Source organism: Anabrus simplex, chromosome 1 (assembly GCF_040414725.1).
Source record: "Anabrus simplex isolate iqAnaSimp1 chromosome 1, ASM4041472v1, whole genome shotgun sequence".
Lineage (NCBI taxonomy): Eukaryota > Metazoa > Arthropoda > Insecta > Orthoptera > Tettigoniidae > Anabrus > Anabrus simplex.
Genome location: NC_090265.1, coordinates 318,380,892 through 318,400,182, shown reverse-complemented (window position 1 = coordinate 318,400,182; position 19,291 = coordinate 318,380,892). Strand labels below are relative to the sequence as shown.

Below are 19,291 nucleotides of genomic sequence, written 5' to 3'. Positions count from 1 at the left end.
GGAATTGACAAGAGTACAATATTTAGCTGTTTCATAGTTTTAGGCTGCTGCTTAATTGGGAAGAAACATCCTAGACACTTGATACAGTCTTGTGTGAAAATTGTTCCCGTTGATGTGTTGCTTGGTCTTTGGGAGGGATCTTAAGAATATCTGTAATGAAGTAGAAAAATAATTTTGAATTAAAAATTTTTGAGCACGCGTTGTGATAAAATGTATTAAATTAACACCTCTTAACTGTAAAATGACTTACTTGTTCAGTTAATACTAGATGGATCTGTCTGTTCCGGCAGCGCCTGTCTTATCACCATTTCTACTCCTGGTGTTGTACTGGTGCGGTAATGGAGGGGCGGGGCATGGAGGGAGAGTGGGGGTAGGCTGGTCTATGGGCGTGTGTGCTGTTGCTGGAGGGGAGTTTCTAGAAGCAATATGGGCGGGTTTAACTTTTGGCATGATGGATGAAGCATTTGAGTGTGGAGATTTAAATAATTGAGGGATTTTGTTTTGATCTGAATTCACGATATTAATTAATCTAGGTGTTAATTCGTACAAAGGATTTTTAATTTCATTGACGTCATTGAGATTTTCATTTTTATTGTAGGTTTGGTCTAAAAAGATGTGTAGGTTTTCCAGTTCATTCATTAATTTCCCTTTACCTATGCTTCTAATGATGGTAAGATCTTTCTCTATGGATGTAAAGTGATGGCCCGTTTCTCTCATATGTTGGCTCATCGCTGAGTATTTATTGTGTTTTTGAGCGTTATAATGTTCCAGATATCTCGTGTTAAAGCTGCGGCCAGTTTGTCCGATATAGGAAAAACCACATTGTGTACATGTTAGTTTATATATGCCGGACCTTGAATATTGGTTGCTATTGTGATTGACCTTGTTGTGGTTAAAAAATATGTTTCGATTAGTGTTAACTGTCCTGAAGGCTATATTGATATTGTGCTTCTTTAAAGTATTTGCGATCTGATGGACGGCTGGGTTGTTATATGTAAATGTGGCGAAACTAGTTTTTTTAGGTTTTTCTGGGATGAGGTTAGTGGACAATTTAATTTTGATTTTATTAATCAAACGGTTGACCATATCTATTTTAAACCCGTTGAGTTAAGCAAGATTCCTTATGTACTTCAGTTCAATTTTTAAATTGTTGGGAGAAAGAGGAATTTTTAAAGCTCTATAAATTAAATTATAGAAAGAGGCTTGTTTTTGGGACTTGGGGTGTAGGGATGAATTCATAATAGTTAAGGGAGAGTGTGTAGGTTTCCTGTATATTCGAAAATCGAAGGTATTATGTCCGCGTGTAATAGTTAAGTCCAAAAAGTTTAATGAGTTCCTAACCTCATCCTCTTTAGTAAACTTAACATTGGGGTCAATTTTGTTTAGGGACTCCAAGATCTCGTCACTATTAGTGACATTTTTGTCGAAAATTATGAAGGTATCGTCTACAAATCTCAGCCATAAACATACGCCTTTTATTTGTGTTATAATTTTTGTGTGTTCTATTGTGTCCATATAAATGTCTGCTAGGGTGCCAGAAAGAGGGTCGCCCATCGCTAAGCCTTTTTGTTGGTAAAACTTTCCATTGAAAGAGAAAAAGTTGTTGCTTAAGACAAAATTTAATATCTTCATGAATTCTTCAATTTCCATCTTACTAAGGCCGCTGTGTTTATTGATATTATCACTGATAATTCTTACAGTTTCTTTGGTAGGGATGTTCGGGTACATATTTACGACGTCATAGGAGCACACTGAGTGATTGGGGCGCAGCTTAAACTTGTTTAAAATTTCGCAAAAAGTGAATGAATTTTTTAAAGGGTGTTTATTATTGAAAACGTAATGTTTTTTTTAGAAAGCCGTGAATGAATTTTGATACTTTATAGGTGGGGCTGTTTCTACAGTTTATGATAGGGCGTATTGGAATGTCCTTCTTATGAATCTTTGGTAAGGCTCTGGCTGTCGGAATACTAGGGTTCATGTTAAAAAGTTTTTGTTGTTCTTGTTCATTGAAAAGAAAGTTAGAACTTCTTATTAGAGTTTTTAGATTTCGCTGAATTCTCGTGGTTGGATCTTTGTTGACTATTGTGTATATTTTGTCCTTAAAAAAGTCTTCTGTTTTTTGAATGTATGTGTTTTGATCTAGGAGAACTGTGGATCCTCCTTTGTCCGCTTTTGTGACAATGTTGTTGTCGTCTATTTTCTTTTTTACGTTCTGGATCAATTTTTTGTGGTCGAATTTTGTGGTACATTATAGCGAGAATTAATAATGGTGAAAAATTTACTCACTATAGCAGATTGTCGTTATATTCTATTTTTTGTAAAATTCAGGAAAAAAACCCCCAACATACAAAATCAGTGTGAAACAGCACTCAGTTTGTTAAAACATTATGTTTTTGTGGATGGTTAGCATACTGCAGTTTACTTGTTACTTATTTTTCTAATTCTGATACTATGTGAACAGGCATGTTCAAATTCATTCTTAAATCTGTAATACTGTAGCATCACTCCAGAGGCTTCTGGAGCAATCATTTCAGTTTTCTTTTTTACTTAAACAGTATCATCTAACCTTACTTAACTGTTTATGTATCAAGGAGATATATTTCAAGCCCCAGTAGAGTAATGATAACTTTTTTGCTATATATTACTTGGCAATAGTCTTTCGAAAATGTAACCAGATGCAAGAATATATAAAATAATCTCTGAAATCAGTACTGCACCCTGCCACATCTCAAGAAGTATTAGGCTATATTCTGATGATGATGATGATGCTTGTTGTTTAAAGGGGCCTCATCTAGCTCATCGGCCCCTAATGGTACGAAATGAGACGAAATGGAATGACAAATTAAAAGTCCAAAATCCTCCACTGACCAAAATTCAAAACGTGAGGACGAAGAATGAATGGATGGATATAAATGTAAAACAATCAGTGATGATGATGATGATGCTTGTTTTTTAAAGGAGCCTAAGATCGAAAACAATCAGTGGATCCGACCCGCAATGTCTCGCATTCACAGAAACTGAGGTGAAATAATAGTATTACTGACCAAGGGACTGCATCTATAGCAAAATACTGAATCGATGATGCTTATAGTCTAAAGGGGTCCACAATCAAAGTCATCGGCCTCTCATAATGGTACTTATCGCTAGGAAAGTAGAACCATGGTATTTGTCATGTTGCGGTACTAATCAAAAGTAGTGTAGACTCGTGGTATTCCACACACTATGGTACTGCTCACAGGTAATGAAATTCACACATAGAATACAGACCTATGGTGTTTCACACATTGCGGTGCCATTTGCAGGCAACGCAAACCTATGGTGTTCATCACATAAGTGTACTAACCACTAATCACAAGTACTTTCATGGTTCTAATACAATCATTCCTTGGTCGCCCCTCTTAGTCACCTCTTACGACAGGCAGGGGATACCGTGGGTGTATTCTTCGTCTCTGTCCCCCACCCACAGGGAGTAGGTTACATTCTTACTAAATTTCAGTACCTATGATAGTGCTCAAATTATGTGATCGTTTACTTGAACCATTATTTCTAATGAATTAACAAAAGCTGTCTTGAATATTGACAATACAGTTCGCTAGTGCACGTAGTGAGAAATCAATATGGAAGATCGATCGCATTCAATAAAATCGCTGGAGTACATAAATATTAAGAGTGTTGAGAGAAAAACCTTACTAACAACTTTCTGTAGAGGTTAATGTACTATAAATTTGCATGCTGTGCGCTATCATTATAATAATAATAAATACGAGATTGAGAACAGAAAAAATTTCGCATACAGAATCACTCGTAATAACGGATGAATCAGCGACAGGTTGTAACTGAAGGATATTACACAGTTTAATATAGGAATTTTCAGGGAGGAAAAAAAAAACACCTGCCTTTAAAATGGAGTTCTTATTATAAGCCATACTTGATATAGCAGACTTCTACTGTATTTCAGTGACAACATACAGAGAAGCTGGTTTCCAGAATCAACTGAAGATATCTGCAGTATTTACCAACCTCTATGCAGCATATGATACTCTCTGGAGAACAGGATCTGATTCATCAGCTGCTACGTGTAATAGGTATCCTGTAGAAGAATCACACAACTCAGGCTATTTCAGGTAATCATAGGCAATGCCACAAATAGTCAGAAGATGCTTAATACCAGTCTGTCCCATGGTTTCAGTTCTGGCTCCTCTACAGTTTAGCCTTTACATAGCAGATATGACAGATACACAACCCACGAAGTTTGGATATGCAGTTGACTGGGCAAAAGCAACTCAACACAAATGCCTTAAAATTACTGAAGAAATATTAAATTAGGATCTAGCCATAGCAGGACGGTTTTCTTGAAAACTGGGACTATAAAAGGTGAACTTACAAGTTTCCATCCAAGCAATGCACCAGCCACAAACTGGACATTTGTTTTGAGGGAAATCACCTAGCCTACAAAAAACATACAATGTATCTTGGATATACCCTTGATTCCCGGCTGGGACAGGGTTTGTAAATTGTAATTGATTAATATCCCTGGCCTGGGGACTGGGTGTTTGTGTCGTCCTTAACGTTCCTTGCCTCACATTCAACATCCTACACTTCCACAATTCCACTTACACGCAGGTTTCTCTCAAATGGTGAAAGTAGTGGCAAAAGATCTTCATAGGTTGACGCCACTAACAAATAAAAAAGTACTGAATCTTAGGAATTGTTCTCAAAGATTGCCAAACGGAATGAACTCAAAACGACAGGCAATAATAGCCAACAACAGACCATCCCAAAGATAGATTGTAGTGTTATGTAGCTGAAAATTACAGCCTATTTCGCAAATGCAAATCTTTTGTTTCCATACCTTAATTGTTACCTCCATGTCTGAAGGAGGGAGTTCTCTGAACTTCTACTAATTGTTAAACAGCACTTACGGGAGTGAAGATGCTGCTGAGCTCAGAGAATGTCACTAGGGCAGCAGCGTTAGTAGAGGATGGATGCAGCTTGCATTATGTGGCCGAGTTGTTACACTGTGCTCCACCAACAATTTTACATACCATGCAGAGGTATTACGAACTGGATTCATACTCTTGCAGGGCAGGAACTGATAGGAGGAGGTCAACTTCTGGAAGTGATGACAAGTTTTTGTTAAGAGATGAGCAATAAGCGGTCTCAGGCTTGGCTGGCCTCGTACTGTGTCTGCCAGCAAAGATTAGCCTGCATCGTGAGACAGTACTACAGACTGAGGCTGGGCCAAACCAAGGCAGCTCGGCTAACAGAGCTTCGTTTCACTTGCAGACTGAGCTTGCTAGGGCTGGGGTTCTGGCCAGGCTGGCTGAGCGGCTGATTATTGACGTGGTGCGTTCACTAACAGTTTACACCTTTCCCTTCTGAGTTAGACAAAAGAAACATTATTGTTTTGTAAATTATGTAGTTGTAATAATAATAATTGACCACCTCCGTAATCTCAGGATAGCATTCCAGCTCCTCACCCACGTCAAGGCGAGATTCCCAGTACTAGATGATGGAAGCAATGGAGCACATTTTGTATTGTTGGACTACTGTCTACTTCTACACCATTTGTGGAATTTTTGAAAGGTTCTAAGAAGTACAACAAGTCACTCTTGAGTTCTTTATTGACTGCTTCCAGTTTATTTTTCACTTTTTCTTTCTCTTTATTGCCTGAAGTTGCAGTCGATAGGACCTCAATCGTTTTACCATACTGGTTTATACAAATTTTAGCATGATCAGCTTAGTATTCAATCTTGTTTCTACATCCCAATACAGAGTATGCTCAAAATGACTAACTAAACCTGTATGTTTGAAATAGGCCACAGCTTTCTGCGTTTCATTAATTATATCCTGTGCTGGAGAATTAAGAAAATCATTTTGGAATGTGTGCTGAAAATCTGTATTTAAATCATTTAAAAAAATACAATTGGCTTTACGTTGCAATGATACAGATAGGTCTTATGGTACTGATGAGATAGGAAGGGACTAGGAATGAGAATGAAGCGGTCATGACCTGAATTAAGGTTCAACCCCAACATCTGCCTAGTACGAAAATGGGAAATCACGTGAAAAATCTTCAGGGCAGCCGAGGATGGAGTTCGAACCCACCGCCCTTTGATATGCCCTTACTGTTCATGTTTTTTGAATTTCACATGGCATTGGCAGTCATCGTGTTCGCCATGTTTCACTAAAATATCACTCTTGCATGTTTCACAAAACACAGGGTAAACATCTTGTTATTTTATTTAACACAGAAATAAACTTGCACTACACGACATCAGCATCACTTTGTAACACTTTCTGTACTGTAACAAACGTAGGCAACTCATTATTAAAACAGGGATAATAAACAAGAACCGAACAAATATGCAGGGAATTCATTTTGCAAAGATGTTACACTCACGATCAAAGGTTGTAAACAAACATCGCCATCTCATTTTTTTTCCCATGAACTACCTTTTAATAGTGAGTCTCCTATGCAACGTACCGTATGAAACTTAAATTTTTCATATTCGTGGTGAAAATGGAAAATCTAAAAGCAGCACTTTGAATAGCACTCCTCATCCATGATACAGCTACCTACAGCAGCATATCGATGTGACGGAATTTCCTTTTAAGAGTATATTTCTCGTAAGACGAGAGCACACAATTTCTTTAAGGCAGCTGGTCTAACTGTATCGTTTTCCATTCAAAATGTTAATGCCTTTGTTGGATTACCATTGCTTATTTCACTGTTTTATTTGTTCAAGAGTGTTTATTGTCGCAGAGTTGGTATACAACTAGCCATACTGTATTCCTGGAGTTACGATGTTCCCTTCAAAATTTCAGCCAATGATGTTGCGTCTTTATGTTAGCGAAGATGAAATATGTCTTGCAATATGAAAAAAAATATGGTTGGATTGGAGTGTCATTGGCTTTGGGAATGAACAGATTTGCTTCTTAGAAGTTACTGTACAGAACTTCACATCTGGACATGATAAACCCATCGAATTTTTAAAATCCATAATAATCAGTACCGCTTCTGTACTGCCGTAGTACATGAAAAATCCATAGAAAATACAGAAAATCCCTAGTGGTTGGTATCTCTGGAACTGACCTTAAACAAGGTTAAATTTTGAAATAAACAAACCAAGCTCGATAGCTGCAGTCGCTTAAGTGCGGCCAGTATCCAGTATTCGGGAGACAGTAGGTTCGAACCCCACTGTCGGCAGCCCTGAAGATGGTTTTCCGTGGTTTCCCATTTTCACACCAGGCAAATGCTGGGGCTGTACCTCAATTAAGGCCACGGCCGCTTCCTTCCCACTCCTAGCCCTTTCCTGTCCCATCGTCGCCATAAGACCTATCTGTGTCGGTGCGATGTAAAAAAAAAAAAACCCAAGGGTGAAAAGGGTGAATTTAGCACTTTTTATTATCCCTGTGAATAATTTGCTGTAAATACTCATTCCTCCCAATGAAAATTGCTCTGGATATCTCGCTAGTAGTGAGTTAAATGACAATCATAAAGATAACACCACCCCACACAAGTTAGTCATAAATTTTAAGAAAGTAAATAACTTTCTTTGGAAAATCTTAAGTGTTGCATTTAAATTAATTAATTAATTAATTAATTAATTATTTGCTTGCATCCGGGAGATAGTAGGTTCGAATCCCACTATCGGCAGCCCTGAAAATGGTTTTCCGTGGTTTCCCATTTTCACACCAGGCAAATGCTGGGGCTGTACCTTAATTAAGGCCACGGCCGCTTCCTTCCAACTCCTAGGCCTTTCCTATCCCATCGTCGCCATAAGACCTATCTGTGTCGGTGCGACGTAAAGCCCCTAGCAAAAAAAAAAAAATTATTTAATCTTTCTTGTATGGTGGTATCTGTTTGAAAGTTCAGCTTTTCGTTCAGTCTTTTGCTTCAAAAGCTAGTTATAACACTCATTCTCGGTACCATGCAGTTCTTGCTGTAATATTTATTTGGTGTATTTAGTGTTGTGTATTTAAATTTGTGTTTTCATCATTCAAAGAATGAGACTTGTAATGTAACATAAATAATGAGCGATACAAACAGTGCTTCTCCTTCTCATCACGTAAGTCGTCCTAGAAAATGCTGTGTACAGAAAAACAAATGGAAAATAAACGTGGCGAAGAAAATGAGAAATACAGGTGAAGATTATTTAAGTTCAAAAGCTAGAAATGTTGCAAGTGTGAAGGAAGTATGGCAGCCTTGTCGATGTGCTTGTTTTAAGAAAGTGGGTCGAGATGAAATTGATGAAATATTTCAACATTTTTGGAAGTAGGGAATTACAATTTACAAAACAGCTAGTTAAATAAACTAATGACAAGTGTATATGTGAAAATATCATGTGTAACAGACAGGCCTTCTCATATTAGTTAATTTATTTATACAGTACGTATTTCCATTTTGCAAGGTAACAGTTTCATTCTTAACATGCATAAACACATACCTTGCATTTAAAAAAGGTCATATTTAAAATTAGTGTTCAAAGACCTAGAATATCTGTAAAATGGTATTTTATAATTTTAATTAACAGTAGTAATGCCTGCTGGTTCATTTCTGAAGTGTACAATATTTTAATGAAATATTTTAATCTGATGTGTTTCTCTGTGTGATACTTAGCATAACTTTAAACATGTTTTTCTCTAAACTAGCTTTTGGCTCACATGCCTATGCTATTCTAATGGCCTCAATTAAGTAATGAAAAAGGAATAAACATGATGCTTGCTTGTTATTTAAAGGGGCCTAACATCTAAGGTCATCGCCCCCAAGGAATAAACAAGGAACAAATCAAGTTATATAATGAAAATATGAACATTAATATGAACACACAATAGGATAAACACAATGACAGGTCAGTGTAGGAAGAGGCAGGACCAGAAAGAACAGAAAAGACAGACACGAAAACACAACAGTATCAGGACATTTTCAGACACTCCCATCCTAATGCAGACTGGCTCTCTCTTCAACAATCACTGTTCTTTTGGCTGAGAAGAATTGAATGTATGTAGGAGAGAATTAGTGTTATGAGGTATCTGTAACCATAGTTTAGATGTAGAAATGGAAAGAGAGTGGTATGTCCTATGAGGAGAGCACCATTACAGAGCTTTCCTAGAGTTGACAATGAACAACATAATTAATAATTTATCTAACCTGACAAGATTAAAGCCATGGTTCTTGGTGTGGGTTACTGTAATTACATCCTAGTTGGTGAACCATGGGCAATGGCTGAGTGGCCTAGTAAGTGGTCCTGAGAGTCGGGATACTAATTGCTATAGAATGGGAGTGGGCATCTCGGATATATTCTGAGTCATGGTCCGCCTTGTGCTCAGGTGGCTAGTACTATACGATCCACCAGTGGTCCCTAACCCGTTAGAGGAGAGATCCTCACTTGGACTATGTGTAAGTAGGGTATCATCCTGCTTCATGAATTTACCGAGCTCAGAATATTTTAAGCAAGCCTCGGACCTATAGGAGTAACGGATTCCCTCTCTCATATGATAGGCATGGGACTCCTTGGAAACAACTTCGCGAACGAAATGGAATTCGATGGGGAGCTATCAATATTAATGGGGCTTATGGAAGAAAGAAAGTAGAACTGGCTGAGTCAGCAAAGAGAATGCAACTGGATGTACAAGGAGTAAGTGATATTTGGGTAAGGGGAGATAACGAGGAAGAGATAGGAGATTATAAAGTGTACTTGGCGGGTGTTAAAAAGGGAAGGACAGAGTCTGGGGTAGAGCTGTTTATCAGGAATACCATTGCACACAACATAATTTCTGCTAGGCACGTAAATGAGCAAATGATGTGGGTAGATTTGGCAGCTGGAGGAATTAGGACGATATTGTCTCAGTGTATTCACCGTGTGAGGGTGCAGATGACGAAGTTGACAAGTTTTATGAAGCATTGAGTGACATTTTAGGCAGAGTCAATAGCAAGCTAATGGGCGATTTCAATGAGAGAGCTGCAAATAGAACTGAAAGATACGAAAGAGTGATTGGTAAATGTGGGGAAGATATGGAAGCTAATGGGAACAGGAAGCGTTTGCTGGACTTCTGTGCTAGTATGGGATTAGCAGTTAAGAATGCATTCTTCAAGGATAAGGCTATTCACTGCTACACATAATAGACTATATCTTAACCGACTTTGAATTCAGGAAGTCTGTTAGGAATGTACGTGATTTTCAGGGATTTCTCGATGATACAGACCACTATCTGATCTGCAGTAAACTAAGTATCTCTAGGCCTAGGGTAGAGAAAGTGAAATCTGTCTGCAAACAAATAAGGGTAGAAAATCTCCAGGACGAGGAAATTAGACAGAAGTACATGGATATGATTAGTTAGAAGTTTCAAACAGTGGACAGTAAGCAGGTTCAGGATATACAAAGAGTATGGGTGGCATACAGGGATGCTGTAGTAGAAACAGCAAGGGAATACCTACGAATGACTGTGTGTAAAGATGGGAAAAAGCGAACAACGTGGTGGAATGATGCAGACAGGGAATTGTACGTAGATGAAAGAAAGAGAACAAAACAAATACAGTAGTTGTTGAATTCAAAAAGAAGTCGTGGGAAGATTTTGGTAATAACCTGGCAAGGCTAGGTCAAGCAGCAGGGAACCCTTTCTGGACAGTAATAAAGAATCTTAGGAAGGGAGGGAAAAGGGAAATGAACAGTGTTTTGAGTAATTCAGGTGAACTCATAATAGATCCCAGGGAATCACTGGACAGGTGGAGGGAATATTTTGAAAATATTCTCAACGTAAAAGGAAATCTTCCTGGTGGTGTCGCGAACAACGAAGCTCATGGGAAGGAAGAAAATGATGTTCGTGAAATTAGGCTTGAGGAAGTGGAAAGGATGGTAAATAAACTCCATTGTCATAAAGCAGCAGGAATAGATGAAATTAGACTTGAAATGGTGAAGTATAGTGGGAAGGCAGGGATGAAATGGCTTCAGAGAGTAGTAAGATTAGCATGGAGTGTTAGTAAGGTACCTTCAGATTGGACAAAAGCAGTAATAGCACCTGTCTATAAGCAAGGGAACAGGAAGGATTGCAACAAGTATTGAGGTAACTCATTGATTAGTATACTGGGCAAAGTATTCACTGGCATCTTGGAAGGGAGGGTGTGATCAGTGGTTGAATGACAACCAGTGTGGTTTCAGACCACAGAGGGGCTGTCAGGATCAGATTTTCAGTGTACGCCAGGTAACTGAAAAATGTTACGAGATGAACAGACAGTTGCGTTTTTGTTTTGCAGATCTAGAGAAAGCATATGACAGGGTACCGAGGTAAAAGATGTTCACCATACTGGGGGACTATGGAATTAAGGGTAGATTATTAAAATCAATCAAAGGCATTTATGTTGACAATTGGGCTTCAGTGAGAATTGATGGTAGAAAGAGTTCTTGGTTCAGGGTACTTACAGGGGCCAGACAAGGCTGTAATCTTTCACCTTTGTTGTTCGTAGCTTACATGGATCATCTGCTGAAAGGTATAAAGTGGCAGGGAGGGATTCAGTTAGGTGGAAATGTAGTAAGCAGTCTGGCCTAAGCTGACGACTTGGTCTTAATGGCAGATTGTGCCAAAAGCCTGAAAAAATAGGTGCAATAAGTATGGTATGAAAAGTAGCCTCTCAAAGACTAAATTGATGTAGTAGGTAAGAAATTCAACAAAATTGAATGTCAGATTGGTGATAAAAATCTGGAACAGGTAGATAATTTTAAGTATTTAGGTTGTATGTTCTCCCAGGATGGTAATATAGTGAGATTGAATCAAGGTGTAGTAAAGCTAATGCAGTGAGCTCGCAGTTGCGATCAAGTGTTCTGTAAGAAAGAAGTAAGCTCCCAGCCGAAACTATCTTTACATCAGTCTGTTTTCAGACCAACTTTGCTTTACGGGAGCAAAAGCTGGGTGGACTCAGGGTATCTTATTCATAAGTTAGAAGTAATAGACATGAAAGTAGTGAGAATGATTGCTGGTACAAACAGGTGGGAACAATGGCAGGAGGGTACTCAGAATGAGGAGGTAAAGGATAAGTTAGGAATTAACTCGATGGATGAAGCTGTACGCATAAACCGTCTTTGGTGATGGGGTCATGTGAGGCGCATGGAGGAGGATAGGTTACTCTTATGGAGGGTAAGAGGAGTAGAGGGAGACCAAGATGATGATGGTTAGACACAGTTCCTAACGATTTAAGTATAAGAGGTATAGTACAAAATGCGGCCACAGCACTAGTTGCAAACAGAGCATTGTGGCGATGTTTAGTAAATTCACAGAGGCTTGCAGACTGAATGCTGAAAGGCATAATGGTCTATAATGATAATGTAATGTAATGTAATGTAATGTATGTATGTATGTAAGATTAAAGCCATGTGGCCTTCTATTACATCTAACCAGTTTAATACACTATTTACATCAAGTTGTTTATAACTATATAGACTACATGTACATACCTAAATTAAGATGATATTTTATTTTAGAAAACTGCCTTGCAGCGATGGCAGCCCCATGGAATTCAGTATACTTATTAACAAAAATTTTATATAACAGCTATAGCAAGTAAGTAGATGCAAACTGAGGAGCGTTTTTTTTAAAAAAAGGCAATAAATGCTAAAAAGCAAAGTTTTCAGGAAAGACATTTTTAAAATATCATACCAAAATATTAATTCTATGAACAAAATATTTTTGTTGATGGTGATGATATTTGTTGTTTAAAGGGGCCTAACAGCTAGGTCATCGGCCCCTAATGGTACGAGGTGAACGAAATGAAAATGAAAACTTCAAAATGTATTCACTGACTAGAATCTACAATGAATGATGATGAAAAAAATGATCATGAAACAAAAACTATCACTGGATCCAATTCACAATGCCCTCAATACTGGGATAATCCTTATCTAAAGGCGTCAAAAATCCAGGTTTCAGGCTCCTCATAATGCTACTAATCACTGGTAAAGCAGAACCATGGTGTTCCTCCCATAGTGGTACTAATCACAGGTAATGTGGACTCATGATGTTTCTCGCATAGTGGTACTAATCACAGGTAATGTAGACCTGTGGTATGTCACACACAATCACACCACTCATGGGTAACACTAACCTATGGTGTTTCACACATAAGGGTACTATTCACAAGCAATGCAGACCCATGGTCTTCCTCACATAGTGGGACTAATCACGGGCACCGGTATTCCCGTGGAGTTCCTCACTTAGTGGAACTAATCACAGGCCATGTATACTCATAGTGTTGCTTACATAGCAGTACTAATCATAGGCAATGTAGACCCATGGTATATCACACATTATGGTAACACCCACAGGCAACACAAACCCATGGTGTTACTCTCAGGCAACGCAGTGCCATGGTTTTCATCACGTAGTGGTATGTATCACGGGTGCCAACCAAACCCGTGGTTTTTCTCACAAAGTGGTGCCAATCACAGGCAACGTAGACACATGGTGTTTCTCATAAAGTGGTACTACTCATAGGAACACAGATCCATTCTGAACACAGTGGAACTGACCGGTGGAATGTACAACATGATACTTATCACAAGCAATGCCCAGACCCGTAGTATTCCTCACATAATGGTAATGTTCCTATGTAACGTAGACCCATGGTTTTCATCGCAAGGTGGTACTAGTTGCAAATAACGTCGACCCATGGTGTTCTGGACGTAATGGTACTAATCACATGTAATCTCATCGTTCTAACGTCATACTCCCTTGGTCGCCCCTTTTAGTCACCTCTTACAACAGGCAGGGGATACAATGGGTGCACTCTTCGTCTGCATCCCCCACCCACAAGGGTAGAAAGAGAGAGAGAGAGAGAGAGAGGGAGAGAGAAAAAAGAAGGATCCGACACTTTGAAAAATGAAATACCAGACAAAGAAAGACAAGGGCCGTGAAGGGCATGAAAATGAAAAACTTCCTAGGCCTTCAATGCTCTAATACTGCTGGGGTCTGAAAAGAACAAGAGTTGACCAAGGAAGATTGAACAGGATAGATGAAAGTGAGGAACCTGGCACAAGTAAGTGGAAGCAATGCCAGGACTCAGCTAAGGACCCCATGGTCGCTCACCCATGCTTCCAAGTTGAGAGCCCCTGGTTGACCCTTTTAGTCGCCTCTTATAACAGGCAGGGGATACCATGGGTGTATTCTTCGCCTGTGTCCCCCACCCACAAGGGGTCAAAATATTTTAAATTTATACTACTTTTTAAAACAAATCTGATTATGCTTTGAAATTTCGAAATTTTTCGTTTTTAATATCAGAATAGAGAGCCTCCGTGACTCAGACAGCAGTGCGCTGGTTCAAATTCTGGTCACTCCATGTGAGATTTATGCTGGACAAGACAGAGACGGTACAGGTTTTTCTCCAGTTACTCCAGTTTTCCCTGTCATCTTTCATTCCGGCAACACTCTACAATATCATTTCATCTGTCAGTTTATCATTGCCCCAGAGGAGTGCAACAGGCTTTGGTAGCCAGCACATTTCCAACCCTTGCTGCTAGATAGGGGCTTCACCCATTCTATTCCTGACCTAGTTGAATGACTGGAAACAGGCTGTCAATTTTCATTTCATAATATCAGAATACAGGGGTGACATTTTGGAGTGTTTTCACAAGTTGGTAAATGTAAAAATGGAAGTTAAAAAGTTTTGTTAATATACAAATTCAGAATGTCTTCTTTTCTTTTCCCCATCTTTTTTACAGATATTATAAATAAGGCATCTTTACTGTTTATGTTGCATAGATATACATTTCTTCAGTATCACATTGTTCCATAACAGTAAAATATGTAGGTAAGTCAAATATAAACAAGCCTTTTTGATTTTGGCGCCTGTTTGGCTTGCATGTGAGTTGAGGCCGTTAGAACACACAAGGAGGGGTCTCTGAAAAGGGCATCATAACTTAGTATGTCTCGTCCATGTTGTATTCAGCTGCTTTCATGATGAGTGAGAGAGAGGTACAGCCACATGTTCCGCAACACATCATCATCAAATTTCTTGTCTGAGAAAATGTTAGACCTGCTGAAATTCGTCGCCGGTTACATGCACAGTTCGGTGACAGAACCCTCTCACAGACCCGGGTGAAAGATTGGTGTAATGAGTTCAAGGACGGATGCGATAGAGTTGAAAACATGACACACACACACAGCCCCTGCACCAGCATCACAGCGCAGCTGTTCGAGAGCTTATTGAAGTTGATACGCGAACAACTGTGCTTCAGATCAGCCATGGGAGTGTTCTGATAATCATCCGGAAGAATTTGGGTTCCAAAAGGTGTCAGCTCGCTGGATCCTCAAGGCTGCTGAAGGAAGAGCAGAAGGCAGCATGGCTTGCAATTTCTCGTAAGCTTCTGACAATTACATCAATTTAAATATAAAAAAATCCTGCTACCTTGGAACCCTAATCACAAGGGATAACCAGAGTCTACCAGAAAGTGAGCCTTCCAAGATAAAGCATCTGCTGGTCAACAAATAAAAATTCAAATTTGGAACACCTTTGCTAAAACCTTGTATGGAGGGTGCTTCGGTACTGTTGTGAAAGCTGGACATAAGGAGAATAGGAAAAGAAAGTGTTAGAAGCAGTTGAAATGTTGATCTGGAGGAGAATGCAGAGGATAAGTTGGACTGAAATGAAGAGCAATACTGAAATCCTTAGAGAGATAAGAGAAAAGCGCTAACCATTTAGCCATGGAACTATCAATATGTTACAGCTGATAAAGATTAACTTCAAAGGTAATTAGGTCCATGAAGGTTATAGGTACTGGGTTTGAAAGAATGAGTGTGGCCGTAGAGGGAAGTGAAGAGACATGAAAGGAAGATAAAATTTACTGGTCACATTCTGCGGCATAAGAAATATTTTTGTATCACCACGAAAGGAAGAATTGCAGGAAAAAGAGGAAGAAGACAACCGTGTGTGTTTTGCTTCAGCAACATGCTTTTGAGGATGAAAAGCAAGACCTATGCTGAGTTGAATTGATTGGCTCAAGATAGACATCTATGGCTGCGGCGACAAGGCTTAGCCTTTAGAAGATGACGATGGCTATACAAGGGACACAAAGAACTAACATTTTCCTGCAACATTAAATGATACTTAATTATGCCTTTTTCCATATTTTGCTACTGTATTTCCCAGCACTTTGTGTTTGTCTTAGCAACTACAAGTATATTCATACGTAAAAAAAAATAATGAAATGGCGGATGGGTTTTAGTGCTAGGAGTGTCCAAGGACATGTTCGGCTCGCCAGGTGCAGGTTTTTTGATTTGACTCCCATAGGCAACCTGCGTGTCATGATGAGGAAGAAATGATGATGAAGACGACACATACACCCAGACCCCGTGTCAACGTAATTAACCAATGATGGTTAAAATTCGACTCTGCCGGGAATTGAATCCGGGGCCCCTGTGACCAAAGGTCAGCACGCTAACCATTTAGCCATGGAACTATCAATATGTTACAGCTGATAAAGATTAACTTCAAAGGTAATTAGGTCCATGAAGGTTATAGGCACTGGGTTTGAAAGAATGAGTGTGGCCGTAGAGGGAAGTGAAGAGACATGAAAGGTAAATGACGACGGAAATGAGGTTTGAATTTTAACATTATTGAGCAACAAATATCAGACTAGAGAGTGAAGCACCATGGATACTTATAAATTTTGCATTTATTTTCAACATATAATGCTGCACAAGTCTATCAGAATATATGCAAACAATTCTGAAAACTTTCAACAAGGGCCTGGACATGGAACGCAAGTCTAATGTCCAATAACAGACCATTTATACTGGTATTACGTAAGTCTACCGTTTTTTTCCTCAAGTAGAATCCACAGAGAAGTTTGCTCAGGCAAATATCCTTTTTGTCAGTTCGCATACATGAGGAATAAAACATCCAGTAACATAGCAAGATTATTCTTCAGATTTTATTATCAACTACAACAGCTGATGTACGCGTTCTTCGCTATGGAGATATTCTATACGTTGTGACTAAGATTGTATTAAATTTCACAGGTCTTAACGTTACCCTAGAAACGCGACGGGGAAGTCGCGAAACGTCTTTCCTCATATGAAGACTGGGTTAGGGAATTTTCATTGTAATGGTAGGCCCGCTTGGCTACCATAAGTCACAATCAGGTTGTGGAGTTTTCATAATAATGGCAGACACTCACTCTCCACCTGCCTTTTTACATCCTCAGAATGACTGTTTTAGTAGTTTTCCCAACTGAAATGAACATAGGTCATTACAATGACGTCAGTAGGAATGGTGCGATTGAAAGCAATGCCTTCATATGAAATACCCACAAGTATGAAGGACGAGTTTTTAGAGTTATTAAATAATTCTAAATACTTTTAAAATAAAGTACTGATTAGGTGGAAAACTCATCCTTCATACTTGTGCACTCAAATTATCAATACGGAACATGAAGCTGATAGATTATAGTTAATATGAAATACTCGATCAAATGAAAGACCACAGATTATCACACTTTTAACGAACAGTACTACGCTACCGACCTAACAGTCCAAAGTTCCAGAGCTGGGGTGACCAAGTCGCAGACAGCCGTGATCCGTGAACACTCTTTTAGGGCAAAAACTATGCCCTTTTACTAATTTGTTTCCTAGGAGTACCCGATGAGTCAGACAATCTCAATTCATTACACTCACGGCGGAAAAAACTATCCGACTTGGAGGCAAATTTTTCCTTCAAGCCACAGAAGAAGCCCCTTCTTCACTGCTAATTTGGAATAAAATAAATGTAGAATTTAATAAAAGTGAAGAGAAAGCTTTTCTTGAGAAAGGGCTCTTTTCAGGGTTGTATTTTGAGTTATTTAGTGAATTGTGGTGCTATAATTTGGAATACGCCTAATTGTAATTCTAGACCAGGTCATATTACTACTACTACTACTACTACTAAGTGAGCTTATGCCTTAAGCATGCACACTGCTCATTCAAAACTCGCATCAGAGTAAGGATCGAATAGCTGGAATACTATGATGAACCAGTGTGTTACATGCCAACAGTTTCAGGACATGTATGAACCAGAGGAATGGAATGCTAAAGAAGAAAGTTTTCTAACTCCCCAACTATTTCCTGCCAATATTCAGTCAGACTCTCATACTCGGTACACAGCAGTAATCCCATCTAACGGAATTGAGTGGCAACATGAGACAAAGAACATCACAACAAACAATGGTCAATGTAATGTTATTGTTGATCAATATTATGTGCTTTCGATATTGTAGGCCTTCACATTTAGTTTTCTTCCGAATCTTAAATACCACTCTTATCATAGTCGGTACGGTGAAATTGAATAAAAAATGATCGGAAATTGTATTCTCTATAACTTTTGTTATGTAGTGTTTGGTTGCTTAGCTCTGTTTAGTTCACCTGACGACATGTGGAACAATGGCAGCACTGGTCAAGGACTCGGAGTGGGAGGAGAGTGGCATGATGGGAGTAAGTGTGAGAGAGTAAGAGCTCGGTCATGCCACGCGTGTTTTTCGCACTATGTATTTGTTAGATTTTAAGTGGTGTATAGTGTAAAATAAACATGTGTTTTCATCCAGTGAGATTTAACTTATTTAATGAGCTACCAGAGAGCTGTGGTGTAGACCAGATTCAACATGTAGTATTTTCCAATAGGACCGATAACATTAAAAATTAAATTTTGGGCGCCCTCCCCTAAACTACAATTTTACCCAGGGTGAATAAAATATTGTTTATAGCTTTGACTGCAGTTTCTTATTCCCTGACTCTATATACCGATTTTCATTAAATTCTGTTTACCCACTTTCTCGTGGCTCAGTGTTGATATGGACTTAGCAACAAAAATACAAATTCATGAATATCTGTGTTATCAGAGCTGGTACGGTAAAAATGTATAAGACATAAATGATCAGAAATTTAATTCTATATAAGTTTAGTTATGTAGTATTTATCGATAAGACCGCTAATAAATTTCAGGCCTTCCCCTAAACTACCATTTCACTTAGCGTGAATAAAATGATTTATAGCCTAGATTGTACTGGCTCATCCCCCGACTTTACATCCCGATTTTCATTAAATTCTCTTCAGCGGTTTTCTTGTGATGCATGTACATACATACATACATACAGACAGACAGACAGAAATTACGGAAAAGGAAAAAGTGGATATCCTTGTTACTGTGGACACGACCGGTACGGAAATACCATTCTTTTTAAATTTTGAGCGTACAGACAAAACTCTTATTATATATATATATATATATATATATAGAGAGAGAGATGAAGCACTAAATAGTAACCCCACA

At 38.7% G+C, this 19,291-nt stretch overlaps 1 protein-coding gene across 1 annotated transcript in view; it reads right to left on the bottom strand.

Moving 5' to 3' along the window:
* Sos (Son of sevenless) overlaps positions 1–19,291 on the bottom strand; it is a 765,665-nt gene that overhangs the window by 8,144 nt on the left and 738,230 nt on the right. The gene's annotated exons all lie outside the window — the stretch shown is intronic.